General features: G+C 32.0%; 1 protein-coding gene and 1 long non-coding RNA gene across 3 annotated transcripts in view; both read right to left on the reverse strand.

Annotated features, from left to right (window-relative positions):
• The window catches only part of LOC107436903 (inositol-trisphosphate 3-kinase-like protein), a 134,359-nt gene that overhangs the window by 80,669 nt on the left and 37,074 nt on the right, over positions 1–16,616 (reverse strand). The window lies entirely within an intron of this gene.
• On the reverse strand, positions 5,856–10,844 carry LOC139425534 (uncharacterized). Its single transcript, XR_011636734.1, has 2 exons — positions 9,781–10,844; positions 5,856–9,715 (listed from the first exon to the last, which is right to left on the reverse strand). It is a non-coding gene; the product is annotated as an uncharacterized lncRNA (long non-coding RNA).

Genomic DNA, 16,616 nt, shown 5'->3' on the forward strand with positions numbered 1-16,616 from the left:
TCTTTATATAGCTTTAAAGAAAGAACAGTTTTAAAAAAAAAACTAAAACTGCTGTTTAAGAAAAGATAGTTTTTGAGTCTGAAGTAGCACAAGAACAGTTTAAATTGTTTTAAATTTGATAAAATAATACGACACGAACTATTTTCATTTAACTGGAAAATAATAAGAAACTTATAAATAAATGTGAAATCTCTTCTTAAACGATGCCCTACGATGTTTTACAATTAAGAGTTTACTTAAAAATTTGAATGTCGAAATTCGATGCATTAATATTAAAAATCAACAATGTGAATTAGATGTGTTAATTTAAAAATCAAACGAAATATTTATTAAGTAATAGTAGGATTCTTATAACGATTTGTTTTCTTTCTTTTATGTAAGAAAAGTTTTACATGTTTGGTTGGTTGACAGTTATTAAATAAAGAAAATGTTATTAAATGGCATTCTACTGAAATTCTATCATTGCCATACATCAATTTTACAGGTGTCCATGTTTGTATTACTCATTACAAAAGGATTCTTTCACATTTTCCCCACGTGGGTTCAGACAAAAGAGTTCTTCTTTTAGTTAGGCGTTCATTTTTTGCAATAATTTTTCAGCATTTTTTTTTCTTTTCCATATGATGAATTTCGTTCTTTTTTTTTTAAATATTTCGAAAGTTTTTTTTCTCACATTAAAATTTTTTTAAGCCTTGCAGCTTTTCTTTTAACACAGTGACTATGATAAATAGACTTTGCAAATGGCTAAATGAAAAATCCAGCTCTTTCAAATGTCTTCGGCATTCTGCAGTGCGCCAAACTAATAGGAAAAGTCTTCCCATATTTTCTAACCTACACGATATTGTTAGGCTTATTACAATCAGTCTGTATGCCTCTTGGCCAATTTGCTGAGACAGAATCGGCAGAATTTTTAAATGTCTGACTTTTTTGAAATTCAATTTCTCATGAACTTTTCAACCGATTTTGCTCAAATTTTGTATTTTACCGTGTAAAATTATAATCTGTAAAATGATGAAATAAATTTTATACATTACAATTTAAAATTTTTTCGACTATTATTTAATAAAATAAATAAATAGATATTTAATAAAAGTTATTTTTTGCATGGAGTTATCTTTGGATAAACAAATTTTATAATCGTGCTTAAAATTTTTTCAATTTGCTTAAAAAGTTCTCGAGATGTAGCGAAAGACGCAAAAAGTAAAATTAATGTTAAGGGGTCCAAACTTTGGATCGCTCTCCTGAACTAACTATTGGGATAAATTTCCTAAATTCAGAATCCTTTAAAAAAATGCTTATTCAGAGAAAGTACGTCTTTATGTCTGACATCGTAATTTAAAATATAGTTTGCTCTTATTAATTAGCAAAGAAGCCTTTAAGATGGAGACCTAGAACGTGAATATCCCATCATTAGATTAAAAATTATTCAGGGTGGTCCATTTTTTTCTCTTTTTGGTGCACTATACATTGAGAAACGAATATTGTTTTTGTTGGCATATTATACAAAATGTAAGATTTTGTAAAACCGGAATTTCTTAAAGCGCGACTGAATGATAATTATAGATATTAATGAATTTTAGTTGGTTTTAACCCTTTAACGATCGGTTAATTTTCAAGAAAACGGTCATAAAAGTGCCTATTTTTTTGGCTTTTGTATTATGTATTTGATTAGTGCTGTAACTAGTTTAAAATAAACTAACTATCTGCAATTACCTTAAAAATATCCTAGTACTGCCATCAGGTGGGTAAAATGAGAAATAAAATGTTTTCCGATCAAAAGTAATGAATTAGTTTTATTCTTATTGGTGCGTTACTTTACTACTGAATACTCCAGCCCGTCAATATCACGGGAGCGAGATATGTATGCTTAATATATATCTTATATAATAAATTTTGACATGATATTTACCTTTATGACATGATATTACCATATGGTTGCATAGCGACCACCTGCCCTGCCACAAACAGCTAAATGCTCTTAATGCTTTCTTTTAATTCTACTCATTTCACTTCATTGCTATTTATTTGTTTTTAACTTTGGAACCCTTTTGGTTCAATGATATTTTTATATTTTAATATTCTGGAAGCTTGTTGGTTCAATATCTATGTTTTCAATGTTTTATCACGTTTAAATTGCTTTTACTTGTCTAATTTACCTTTTGATCCAATGTTTTTAATGTTTACAATCTTTCACTTACCTGTTTACCCTCTTGGATCCAATGTTATATACTGTATTCTTTTTCAGATTGTTGTTGTTAGTAATATTCAAAGATCTTTAAGAAATCATGTAATGCTATATCAAATTCGTCTCTATTCAAATCTAAGGCATACAAGTCATTGTCAACTAAAATTTAGGATAAGCATTAAATATTATTATATTTATTTATTATTCATTTATTTTGTTTTATTATTCATGTTATCATTGTGAATTCTCATCTTCTTTTGTTTTCAAACTGGAAATTGTTTTGTATCATTTTTTTGATCAATAAATTTTCACCCCGGATGCCCCCGCTAGGAGGAGGGACGGGGCTGAGCTTTGAATGATATTTACCTTTATATTATTTTTTTATTACGATGGGATTTTCTTAGAAACTTCATAAACTATAAATTATACAATAAAACATAAATGTTGCCATCAATAAGAAACTATTTTTGTAAAACAAGATATTTAAACAGAAATGAATAATAAACTGATCATAAATTCGGTTAGAAACATTTATAGACTTTCTTCTTTACATTGCGATAAATATTTTAATAGAAAACTCAAATAAAACAAATAACATTCGAGCCCTATACGAAAAACATTATTCTAATACTTCGGTTAACAAGTAAAGAATTTAAGTGGTTTTTAAAGGAAATGCTTCCCTTTTTTTTTTGGATCTGTCAACATTGAAGAATGGAAACCGCATATAAATATTTATTTGCGATTCTATAATGAGCGTTGACTTCGATAATGAAGATAAAAATTCTTAAAAAAATGCGTGTTCCGTAATGATCACCGTTTTTAAATACGTTTTGAAAAAGGAGTTAAAAAAATATAGTAAAGCGAGGGGGGAATAAAAGGAAAAACACTTTTTCTTTTATTATTTCAAACAGCAAGATTAAAAGATAACCACAGCAACAAATACAAAGAACCTTTTTAGAGAACAAAGGTAGGGAGGAAAAAAATAGAATCAGAGAAGGAGCTATAGCGATTGTTTGGCCTCCCAGTTAAAGAATATACATAAAGGAAGAAGGCAAACTTCCATCGTCAAAATGTAAACCAGTCCGTCCAAGATTGGTGCAGTTCCTGTGTATAAAAGTAACAACAATATTTAGGAGCCAGCAGTCGTATTCATTCCTGATCGAGATTTTGTTGAGAACGGTTGTCTTATAACCTAGCTCAAACTATCATGTATTCCCACCGTGGAAGGGGAGGTAATACTATGTCTTCCTCTCCGAAGAAGCCTCGCTTTGGTCTTCCGATCATCTATCCCAGTGTTTCCCAAACTTATGACTTTTGTGTACCCTTTCTAAATATTTCGCAGCACTGTGTACCACCTATAAAAAAATGAATGGATTTTTTACTATAAGAAAATTGCACAAAAGTTAAAAATCACAACTGGCTGTTGACACCACTAAATATTAACTGTTAACTCTGCAAAAAATAGCCAATAGAAGAAAACGTAATCGTAAATTTTCATGGCTAGCTCTGTTTTTAAATAAAATTTTTTGAAATTTTCATTTGTAGCAAGATATTTCGCATAAGAACGTGTACCCCCGCTAAATTGTTCCCGCACCCCTTGGGGTACGCGTACCACACTTTGGGAAACACTGATCTATCCCGACTTCAAAGATCCGGATGCTAAGCCTGGCGACATCTATGAGAACAAGTTTGGACATTTCCTATTCTGACCACAGCTGTAGAACCCTTTTTGACTTTATTGTTCCTGAAGGAGCTACAAGAGCTTACTTCTCAAGAAATCCAATTCCAGTTCCTAAATCAACCATGCCTGACTCACCGAGTATTACAGCCCAATAAAGGCCGTTTTTAGGGCCAGAAATACCGACTGAGCCCAAACTGATGGAGGAAGTGAAAGCCACCGAATCCACCAGCGAGGATACTTCCAAGGAACCGGAACCGATGGAAGAGGCGAAAGTCTCCGAAATTGAAACTAAGATTGATCCTGATTCCAAAAGACCGGAGAAAAGAAGGAAAAAGAAGAAGAGAAAGCCCTCTGACTCAACTTCCAAATCCCTCCCGACTCCAAACCCTCAGTTGCCTGTGCCCACGAGTGAAATTCCCACTGATGTGAAGTCTTCATTCACGAAAAATAGAAAATTTCTTATTCGTGGCCTGCCAGCTGACTTTGATTCCACCAAAATTTCTCTAGAAATAGAGAAAATGAACATTGAAATCCTTAAGATCGTGCAATTCAAGAAGCAAGAGGGCGGGGCCTACAGGCTCCTTCCACTTTTCCTGGTGATCATCAAGGATTCAGCCAATCAACATCTAGTATTCCACATCGAAAAGTTCCCCGTGATAGTGGAAAGATTCCGCGGCGGCAGAGGTGCCGTACAGTGCTACAGATGTCAGGCCTACGGCCACGCACAAAGAGCATGCTCGGCGCCGCCGAGATGCCTAAAGTGCGCCGAAAGCCATTTTTCCTACGAGTGCACGAAAGAAAGGACTGCTCCTCCCAAATGTTGCAACTGTAACATGGGATATACAGCAAATTTCTCTGGGTGCGAGGCCCGCCCCAAGAAAAAATTCCAGCAACATCGGAAAAATTCCTCTCCAGTTTCAACATCTCTTCGACTCGTGAATATCATTAATGAGCTCCAAGAACTTTTAAAGAATGAGGAAGCAATTTCGCTTTTGAATTCAATTCTCCAGGGAAAGACCCCTGCACTTTAATTGGCTGGTACTCAGGTATAGAACCAGTAGTCGAGGCTCTTGAAATTAGTTTGCATTCTCCTCCCAGCCACTACTGAGGTAGGGAAGGAGAGGGAAAGTTTTCTTTTTATTTATTGTTGGTTTGTTCTGCATTTTTATACAAATCATAAAGAGTACTGTACTGTTAGTTAAGATATTTCTCAGAGAATACATTTTTTTTTCATCCACGTTGATTAAATCTGCTAACACATTTTGACATAAAAAAAAAAGAATAAAATGGCGGTTAGCGTGACGCAACCTATCCAACCATCCATGTAATGTTGTCCAAAGACCTGTTCACAGATGATGTACCTCCTGACTGTCACTTTGCTTCTCATGCACATGCGCTGGATCTTAGTATATATGATGCTCTGCTAAATCTGAGTATGTTGCTCACTCCATTTTTTTTTCTTTTTGGAAGAGTAGGACGAATTTTCCTTTCTATATTCTGTGCTCCCAGTGGTGGTTAAAGCTCGGCAAAGGATGAGATGGTCACCATTCATGACCCTTCCCAGATTACATACACTGCATATAGGGCTTGAAACTATGCAGTAACACTACTTTAAAAAAAAAAAAAGTTATGAATGAGAAGTAACTATGGTGGTTGGTAAACGGAGCGAACGAGTGGCAGAGCCTTCTGGTTCTATTAAATAAAGGTAACCATTTAAGGAATTCAGTCTCGAATATTAAAATATCAAATAATTAAGAAGATTTAGATAAAGAAATAACATAAAACATTAGTTGCAATTGTGTATATATATATTAAAAGGAGATAACTCCGTCCCCCCCCCCGCAACATGCATTAAAACTACGTCACTGATCACAGACTATTTGATTTCAAAACAGAAAAAATTCATCGAACGACAAGAAACATTTGTGAAGAGTCCATTCTTAAAATGAAAAATATTGATTCCTTTTTCTTTTCTTTTAAGATGACATATTTTGTGAAGGGTTCCTTTCTATAATAAAACAATTTGCTTAGGGGTGATATAACAGTCCAGCAGTCCCCTGATGTGTGTTCAGTTTTTCATTGAAATTATATTTTTGATTGCCAATCGAATATGACAACTCAGTATAGCTGATATCTAAAAAATATCTACTTTAAGTTTGCTAAAAATAAATTACACCAGTGGAAGTACTTATAATAATTCGCACTAATGGAATTAAGAGCTATAAACGCAACATTTGTGAAAAATAAGACAGCTGACACTTGATCACTGAAGTGTTTGGACAGCTGCAGGGCAATGTGTAAAAAGATATTCATGCGCAATAGGTCTTTCTATGAATTTCACACATTAGTCACAGACGGAGAATTCGGAATTACACCTGAAATTACTCTTATTTACTTATTTGCTCGAATGTAAAATTTATTTTACTACATTAACAGTTAATGAAAATGAATCATTCTAGATCATACAATTTTGTTTATTTAAAAAGTAATACACATTTTGAGAAAGAATTTATAACACGAAATAATCATTATTTTTATTAAATTCGGAGATGGTTTATTAATTATATGATGAATTCCTAGACCTTAATACTCATAAAAAACTTATGATTAATCACACATTCATTTTTACTTTTATTTAATTTGACAGCAATTATATATAGAATAGTGTTCTACAAATTTTAAACTGGTAACAAATAAGGCAGAGCGTTTTCACATAGGATGAAATTTTCTCGAAACGTTTGTCTTACTCGTAAACACGATATCTTTTTTTTTTTCTTCATCCGATTTACTTTAAAAGTTGATATTTGTCAGCAAATATAAAACTAATATAGCTCTTTCTTCAAAATTTTATATTCAATTGAAATAATTCACTTGCAATACACAGGAAAAAACTTTCCGTTTCCATTTCTCACATGCAATTCTCAGCAGTTTTTCGGAAATAGAATTACTCTGCCAAAAAAATTTATTTCTTGTATAACATTTGCACACAATCACTTAGAAAGCAAAATAAATTTTAATCTAATATAGGCGGTGCTATTAGTTGAGATTTGCAATCATTTCGTAATATGCATAATCTGTTTTTTAAAAGATAGTGATACCTTACCATTACATTCTTTTGTTTTCAAGATCGATAATATAAATCTTATCAACTATGTATATTACGTTTTGCAACTCAAACTATCTTACCAGAGAAAAACAAATCTACTGCGAAAAAACTGCAACATTATTTAAAATAAATAATTTCGGATCGATTTCAGTAAATTACTTCGAAGTTATTGACCGATAACGTAAGTTTTGGTATTCCGTGTGTAACATTTTATAACAAGAAATTTTTTATTTTAAGTACTCATTGTATTTAAGAGGTCTACAACAGTTTATAGGATGACATAAAATTAAATTGCTTCGATTTATCTATTTTCGGATCATTTTTTTTTTTTTTGGATTTGTTCTCGATTTTTTTTTAGTGTTTAAACTTTTAAAATCAATATCTTCACAAAGAGTAGAATTTTTTTAATAAGCGCATACACGCACTATAGCAAGAGGAAAAAATTTTTTTTTATAGAATGCTTCAAGTATTTTCTGAGCAGAGAAAAAGTATTTAAAAAACAGTAATTTTAATAATACTCTATTAGAAACCGGTTCCAGATTGAACCATAATATCAATAGCTTCAACCATAATACGGTACAAATAAGATGGAAACACTAATAAATTATTAAACTGAACAAAACAATAAAATATTTTTATGAATACAATAATATGGTTCAATTTTGCAACCTGGTTCAACTTCGCACTTATCAAAGTTCCACTGAAAGTTATTAGTAAACTGGTTCCATATTGGGCCACAATGTCAGTGTCTTAAACTATAATATGATGCAAATATGTTGGAAACTTTAATAAGTTAATAAATTGAATCATATAATCATGTCATCAAGTTTAATAATTTCAATAATACGGTTCAATTTTGCACCATTTTAGGTTGCAGCTGCGGCAAGTTTGAACCTGGTATCGAGTCTAAGGTTAATAATATGGCTCAACCTCTCACCATATTAAGATTGCTTCAAATTTGAACCACATGATCGTGTTATAGTGTACTATGGTTCTACTTCCCTTATTAAGGTTGCAAAAAACGTTAACCTTATTTTTATGATGTCAGGTTCAACACTCGTCTCTGCTTCAAAAATTTCTAACTGCGTTGAATACCTAAATCTCTATTAAGATAAATGTTTCTATAAACAATGGTGGAAAAAAATGGTCACCCGAAACAAAACCAGTTAAAAAAATTTGAGGATCCCATATTACATTTTAAAACGTAGATCTTTCTCACATTATTTATGTGTTTTGACAGCTTTTAGTTTTTTTCTCTCTCCTTTTTATTATCAAGTTACTCGAACTTCCTCTTCATTGAAGCGTTAGGGAAATAACCAGCGACGCCTAGCGGTCATCGAAACAAAGAAACTTCGTTATAAAAGATATTAATACTTCCTCGTTTAAAGAAAATTAACCTTGCTACGATGCTAATGAGCATCAAGAATATGTAATAGAATATTGAGCTAGAAGGGGAGCGAATTAAAAATGCAATAGTAAACACTAAATTACAAAAACAAGTTTGGTTTAAGAAATTTAAAAATACTCTATAGTATTTTGTTTTGCATAGAATCGCATTTGCTGTATAAATCTAGAATAATTCCTTTAAAGATTTTCGAAAAAATGTTGTCTCAACATGGTTTTATTATTTTTATTTTATAGCCGGCATTGGAGAACGGATCAATTCTGAGTTTACGATTATCATTGATCAACTCCGCAGCCTTGAAATTGTTAACCCAGCCCAGAAGACAAGGGAGCTCCTGGAACAAAGTTGGAACAAATTAGCCAGCTTGGAGAAACCGTTGATGAAATTCACCCGTATATGCGTTATGTGCAGAGGAAAACCTCCCACGGTTAGCCCGATGACAAGGGGATTCTAACCCATGATTCATCAGCCACTGAGGTTATTTTACATTAGCACTGTGGTCTGTGCAAACCGGGTGCAGATATTATATGAGCCACCACTGGGATTCGAACTTTGATCACTTCATTGGGAGGCAAACGTTTTATCCCCTGAGTCACCATCGTGGTTCAGAAATAATAGGTTAGAATTCTTTGATTTATTTACCATCTAATTCACCAATATTTTTATTTTTGAATTTTTTTTCGAAATTGATTAATAGTAATAGTTGTCTTGGCGGAGTTCTAGTCATAAAAAACTTTAAAATTATGATATCTTGGAAACGGTCGTCTGTTTTTGAGCGTTTGAAACACGTCGACTGCTTTTTCCAATATGTATAATCTTGAAATGAATGAAGTTTTTTAACAAGTAGTAATACCTTACCGTTTCAGTTTCTTGAGATTATTTATTTATTAAATTTAAGGTCAGTTAAAGACTGATAAAGATTTCGGCAGACCCATATAAATATTACATTCATTCTGATTTTTTTTTTTTTTTTATACTCACTCATTCCATTTTAAACTCTAAATTTTTAAACTTGGAAATTAAAATTCGTTTTACATTTATGCTTCTTAACATTTAAAATTCTAGTTCATAACTTCCCTCCAAAAAAACACTAACCTAATTAGGGCGGTCTAAACATATTTCAATGCGACCACACTGGTAACTTTATTTCGACCCGAATTTTAAAAGAAATATTCGTCATACATCGAGCTACATATGCGGAGGTAAGTAGGTACTTTATTTACGTCATACTAGAGCTGCCCATTGAGGTATTGGCGGCGATCTGGAAACCATTCCTGAGGATGATCTGAAGAGATGCCATCACAATTTTAATCCTCTGTTGAGGGGATGCCACCCCTGCTTTGGTAGTCTGACGACCAGCGCCTTAAGTTTAGTACTTTACGGTAGAACAATTTAACGAGGACCGATAAATCTAGTATTAAGTTTTCTATTTTGCATCGACACTACGCTTTTGATTATAAATAGTATTATTGCAATGAATTGTATTCCCCTCAATAATTAACTGTCAATATCCAATATATTTCCGGACATACATCACGCGCCTAGTCAAAGCTATTAATTTCAATTTCTTATACCTATTACACTGAGTTGAGATGTAATTGACACGCACTGACATGGCCAAAGTACGCGTCCGAATAAATTTTAATGCAATTATCATTCAGCTGACAAAATTTGAGGCATAAAATACTACAAACTATAGAGCAAAGTGCGACCTCGACCTTCCCCTGACGATACATTCCTTCGTTCGACTGTCAAAAGATTTTTCGCAAGATCTTTCCCTGATCTATGGAATTGTTTGACAAGTGGCACGGTATGGGGAAAGAGAACTCTCTTTGTCTCCACATGTAATTCGAACAGAATGATGAAAATAGATTTTTAAAAAAATTGTTAAGGATGAAGAGGTTGGTATTTCGTTTGTTTAGTTGAGTTGAGTTGATTTTTTTTCTCGAGTGACAACAGAGAAAAAAAATGAATGTTCTTGAGAAGATGTCAATTGATAAGAGATATGAAAGTGAGAAGGATATATTATATAAGGAACAGCTGAATAAGGAACGATTTATAACATATTATCACGAGGGTAAATTACATATTACAAAATTGTTTTCATTGTAATAACAATTATCAATAAACAAATAATTATTAATGAACAATTATCTGTGGATAATTATTAATGAACAATTATCTGTGGATAATTATTCAAAAGCACGTAAAATAATGACACAAATTAGTATCACTCTTTTTTATGATGGAATTTATTTGGAATAAGAATAATTTCACATTTTGCTTGGATCAAAATAACAAAAAAAGTATTATTTAATTTATATCACTATGCAACTATTTATTTTCCTATTTATGTATATGTAACAATATTCCCATTTATTTATTTATGAATCCATTCATTTATTTATACATATATTTATTTATGTTAAATCTCCTTCATTTGTTTTTATATTACATTTTCTCCTTAAATAAACGAATTAAATTTTCCACTGAGGTGATTTTCTTTCTTTATTTCATAAATTAACAGAAAAATTACTTTTAATTTGTAGTTTTGTGCATAAATAATTAGGCTAAAGAGTAACAAATATTGAATAAGCTAAAAAGTGTAGACGGTTAATGCAGAATTAGATAGTATATGTTAACACAAGATAATCTGAAAATTAAATCTAAAATTTTTTTTTTCTCCAATGCCCACCTGGAGAATGACTTATGTCATACAGGCATCTGAAGGGCGTCACTCTTTCAGGGGCACCATATTAGGTGGACTAACGTTGCTCCCACAGTAAGGACAGATAGTACAGAGAAGGAAAGAAGATCCATGCCTTGCCTGGGATTCGAACCCAGAACCTTTCTGATGCAAGGGCAGTTCCCTAGCCGGTCGGCATTAAATGTAAAATTTGACAGGCAATTTTTTTTAATATTTTTTTTTCGCATCAATCAATTGCTGATTGCAACAGTCTTTAAATTTTTGTCTCGGGTTAAATACTGGTGCTTTTTAAAACACGGAAATTAAAAAGATGATGGACATTAACAAAATATTATACAAAAAAGAAACTATAAAACTACTATAAAAAAGAGAATTTTAGTATAATAATTCTAGTATCAGTAATGTCAATTATTGAAAATGATATAATCGCGAGAATTGATAAATTTCAGTTTCAGTCTTTACGTAAATATTGACCAATCTGAATAATTTAAATTAGTTGAATAGAAAAAAAAACCCCGCAATTATTGTGAAACACCAACTCTTTCGATCCTTACGATATGTCGTTGCATTAAAATTTCAAATACTGCCAAACATTGATATATCAGGACGTTAAGACTTTGAGATTGCCGTAAATTGCGAAATATCAATATTTTTTGGCGATACGACCACTACATTAAAATTGTACTAAAATATTGATATTCTACGAAAGTCACAACATATCCAATTTCAATAGTGCCAACTATTGTTAAATATTATTTCCTAACACTACGTTAAATTTTGATTATTATCGATCGTGAAATATTCCCCGACGATAGATCTGGATATTAAAATATCAATATCGCTAGTAGAAACATTTCTTAATTCTGAAATAGCAAGCAATTCCTGTTCAGTTGTTTATAAACCTCAATATTAAAAGTAAACACATCAGGGATATTTCCGCATCCTGATCTGTCGCGCCAACTACAATCGCCAAGGTGCCGAATAGATTTTAAACTAGCAATTAAAAAAAAAAAAAAATGTAGATGTTCGCTTGGGAGTGGCTACGAGTTATACCTTTCGAATTGGTTCCTTTCTGTGATGTTTCTTTTTTAGTTTCTCGCGGGCCGGTGCTCGGAAGTTGCCAAGACTTGGCTATTATTCTGCCACAGATCACGATACGGAAATCTCTTCTAAAAACATTATGTAACAACGTTCATTGAATGACTGCATTGCATACTCAAAAATGTAAACTAACGATCTACGACGGATATTGCATATCCATGAAGCACACCCATCAAATTAGAGAAGTACCTTATACGCAGTTCCAAAGTGATATCCATTCTACCAATAAAAAAAAAGGCTATAAAAACTTATCAAGAATAATGAATACGTTATCTTCCGATTTTGACAGCCATTCCATAGATCTTTATTAGGAGGAAGTGCATCTCTAGAGAAAGAACCTTGGGAGTAGGAGTCTCCGAACGAAAACTGGATTCAAATTTATTTTAAACGCATCTATTTTTTAAATAAAAATATTTTAATTGTAAAAATATAAATTAATTGATCTTGCTTTATTTGGCAACGGTTCATCGAGACTTTGCATCAACTCTGAAGAAAAACTAAATTGAACTACACAAACATACTGCGGCCTTAAGTTGACCCTGACTAACAGGCGATTGACGTCAATGGACCACGTGGTTCTCATTTTATTCTTCGGTGCGGAGGACTGTTTTTTTTTAAATGAATCTTGAAGGACCAATGAACGATAATACACTAAAAATGTTAGGGTTAAATTCAAGATTCCCAAATTAAAGAATTTATTCGCCATTCTAAATTAAGAAGGAAATGAGGTTTCCAAGAGAAAAAGAAGTTGTGGGAACCATATAACTTCATTAAATACAGGTCTTAAAGTTGAATTCACTAAATTCTTCATTTCATTTAAAGAAAAATATCGTGACTTTTTACGAAACTTATCGGAATAATAAAATTACTTTAATGACAATGGCACAACGCAACAGTCTTAATACGTTTGATCTATTTTTAGAAAAATTCAGTTCCTCTTTAATCGTTTAGAAAAGATTAATTTTACGCAAAAACTAAAGAGAAAAATTTCAAACATTGCTGCGTATTATAATTACTAGGTTAGTGCGCCTAGTCAAACTCAGTACGATTTTTAAAAAAAAATAGAGATGTCCAATTTAGAGGCTGAATTAGATTCACTATCATTCAATTAATTTTCGTTTGCAGTATTCATATTGGACGGTTAGTTATCCTATCCCAATAGAAATGTACTCCTATTGGTTGCATCTGTAACTCATTGATCATTAATGGGGTTTCAGTTTAGGTAAGTAAAGTGCCGTCAGCTTTAGACATCTCTATACAAAAATCCGTTTATCGTTAGTTCGATCGATGCACTTTGCAAACAGTTTATTATTTATTTATTTATTTGCATGCCAATGTCATACTAGTTCCCAGCAATGTTCTTGAGAAAACTTTAAACCAAACTTTTCACTTCGTCACTGAAAAAGATTCTGAAAGCTTAAAAATATTTTTAAGCCTTCGTAAGTTTTATGCAAAATATCGGGACTTTCTGCACACGGCAAGCACCTGTCGACCTCTGATGTTTCTATACGAAAAGCAGACTGACATTTGTCGGAACTCGGAAAAACTGACCAAAACTCAAGAAATTAAATAACCAATCATCAATGTTTTTTGTCTATAAAACGTATGAAGAGACATATAAAATAATTCATTCACACAATATTTTAATTATTATTAATGCATTATCCATACAAAACGGTTAGAAGTTTTCCGCAGATGGATCGTGACTTTTTGTTATACACTTTAATCAGGTGTTACTGATATTGAATTCCTAACGTTACATTCTTAATCAACGACCTTGGAAAACCACATTTTAATACATTTTAGAAAATATAAGTATCAGTTTTGAACAGCTTAATCCGAGTTTCGAATCATAATCGTTGTTTTTAAAGTATTGTTTTTATGAATGTTGAAACTCAAAAATTTTAAGAATAAGTAGAAATTGATTATATATTTGTTTTTATGTAATTTTATTTTAAATCAAAATAATAAAAACCATATTTAATTTTTTTTTTTATCGTTGTTACATTAAACATTAAAAATAATCACTAAACCTACTTTTTTTTACATTTTCATCCATAAAATCAATAAGGGCAACTTTGGGAAGCTGTTTTTTGTTTTCCCTGGTTCTGCATGATTCTTTAGTTTCTTTGTGATCAGCAAGGGGGTTAAAGGGGATATTATACTGTATTATATAATATTATATAATATACAGGCCAATTTGGAGGTTGGAAGTTCGGTTTGGGCCCATTTTTCGTAGTTTGTCTCTATGCTAGAAGAATGGCTAAGAATAAAATGAGAATTTATTAAAACTAACTAGGTCAGCAAAAAAAGTGTTCTTTTTTTTCTTCTTTCATTTAATATTCATGCCGGTAGCAGAATTTAAGTAGTGAATCTACTGCTCCATCTTTATAAATCCAAATTAGCCTGCGATTTTTATGAAGTGAGACAGAGATTATTATTGACAAAATTCCACTTAATATTAACATATGCACAGTAAAATCTGCAAATATGAAGTCCTTAAACATTATTCATAAAGTTTTATGATGTTCAAATTTAAGTTAAATTGTATGCAATGATACCCAATTAAAGGCGCTTTAGTGGCACATTCGGTTAAGGCGTCGCTTGCACCGCTGTTAGGAGAGTTCGATCCTGGCGGCCGACAAAGCAACCGGCGTGCATACACAGCAAGGAGGGGGGGGGGCACATTAAATCTTTAGTAGATTTTAGTACCTGCTCAAGTGTTGTCCACGTCGTCTGACCAGGGTCAAAATTACGTTGCATTTCTACCATGGCCCTTAAAAGATTGAACTTAGAAGATGGGACTAGGTGCTCGGTCATGGTTGAGTGATAAGGATAGTAAAATAATTGTATGAATACAAATAAATCTGAAATCAAGTAACAGAAAAAAAGTCTTTTCTTCTTGTTTATTGTGGTGTTGTTTCAATTCAGCTTACTATCTAATTTTGCATTAACCGTCTACACTTTTTAGGTTATTCAATATTGCTATTTGTTACTCTTTAGCGCAATTATTTACGCACAAAACTACAAATTAAAAGTAATTTTTCTGTTAATTTATAAAATAAAAAAAAGAAAATCACCTCAGCGGAAAATTTAATTTGTTTATTTAAGGAGAAAATGTAATATTAAAAACAAATGATGGAAATTTAACATAAATAAACAGTTGTATAAATAAATAAACGGGATAGATTCATAAATAAGTAAATTGGAATGTTGTTACATATACATAAATAGAAACATATATATCTTGTTACATATACATAAATAAATAATATTATTAATTTTCACAGGAAACAAGTTTAGCTTTAAAAACGAGTTTAAATTTTTCCCCCTATTTGTTCGTTAGCTTTTTTAAATAAAAAAAAAATTAAAAAAAAAACTTGGAGAAAAAAATTCTGAAGTTGCTGTAATTATCAGCAGCGTACGTTACCATGTTTAAAGTTTTCTGCCTCTGGACATTCATGTAAATCTTAATTCAATTTATATTTTTAAAAACATTTTTTTTTCTTCAAATTTTATAACCGTTGTTGAACAGCCGACCCAATTTTTGAGTTTACAACTAACAATGTCCGACTCCATAGCCTTGTCATTTTGAACTCAATACAAAAGACAAGGGAACTCTTGGATCAAGTAGTGGGTGAAATTTGCCTTCGTGGAGGACATTTTGATGGAAGTAACCCGCATTTGCGTTACATGGAGAGAACATGATTACACGACATTTTATGGTTAGTTTCCAATTCATGATCCGTCTACCACTGAGGATATTTGACGTCAGCACTATGTACGGTGCAAGCCAGGTGCAGAATTCATATCGACCAGCCATCGTTAGGATTCGAACCTGGGTACATCATTGGGACACGAGTGCCCTACCCCTAAGCCAGGGGTGGCGAACCTTTATACACCAACGTGCCATTTTTTCTAAAAAAATTGTTAAATGAGGTCATAGACGTGCCGTCAAATTATTTTGACTCCTTGATTATTGAGAAAATAATAATACTAAATACTATCAACTCAAAACTCTTTATTTAAATTGAAAATAAATACATTGTGCTATGTCTCAGTTATACGCGTAAAGTAACATCAGTGTGACTTCTGTTGTTGCAGATTAGATTGCAAATAACTTATATTAGGTTGTAAGATGTTAGTTTAAGCAGGACTGTTAAATTTTTTTTACTATTTATTTATTGTTAGCTCGTTTTTTATGGTTATTAATTGTTTTTTAGCACTAATTGTTTATTTTTTATTAATAATTGTTTATTATTTTGTTTTGCTTTTGTGAATTTTAATTTAATTGTTACATATGCTTCATAGTGTAATAACATTTGTGTAATAACAATTCATAGTGTAATTACAATTGTGATGGGTGGCGTGCCCAAAATATTGTGTCTCGTGCCATAAATGGCACGCGTGCCATTGGTTCGCCATCCCTGG

This window comes from Parasteatoda tepidariorum, chromosome 5, assembly GCF_043381705.1.
Source record: "Parasteatoda tepidariorum isolate YZ-2023 chromosome 5, CAS_Ptep_4.0, whole genome shotgun sequence".
Classification (NCBI taxonomy): Eukaryota; Metazoa; Arthropoda; class Arachnida; order Araneae; family Theridiidae; genus Parasteatoda; species Parasteatoda tepidariorum.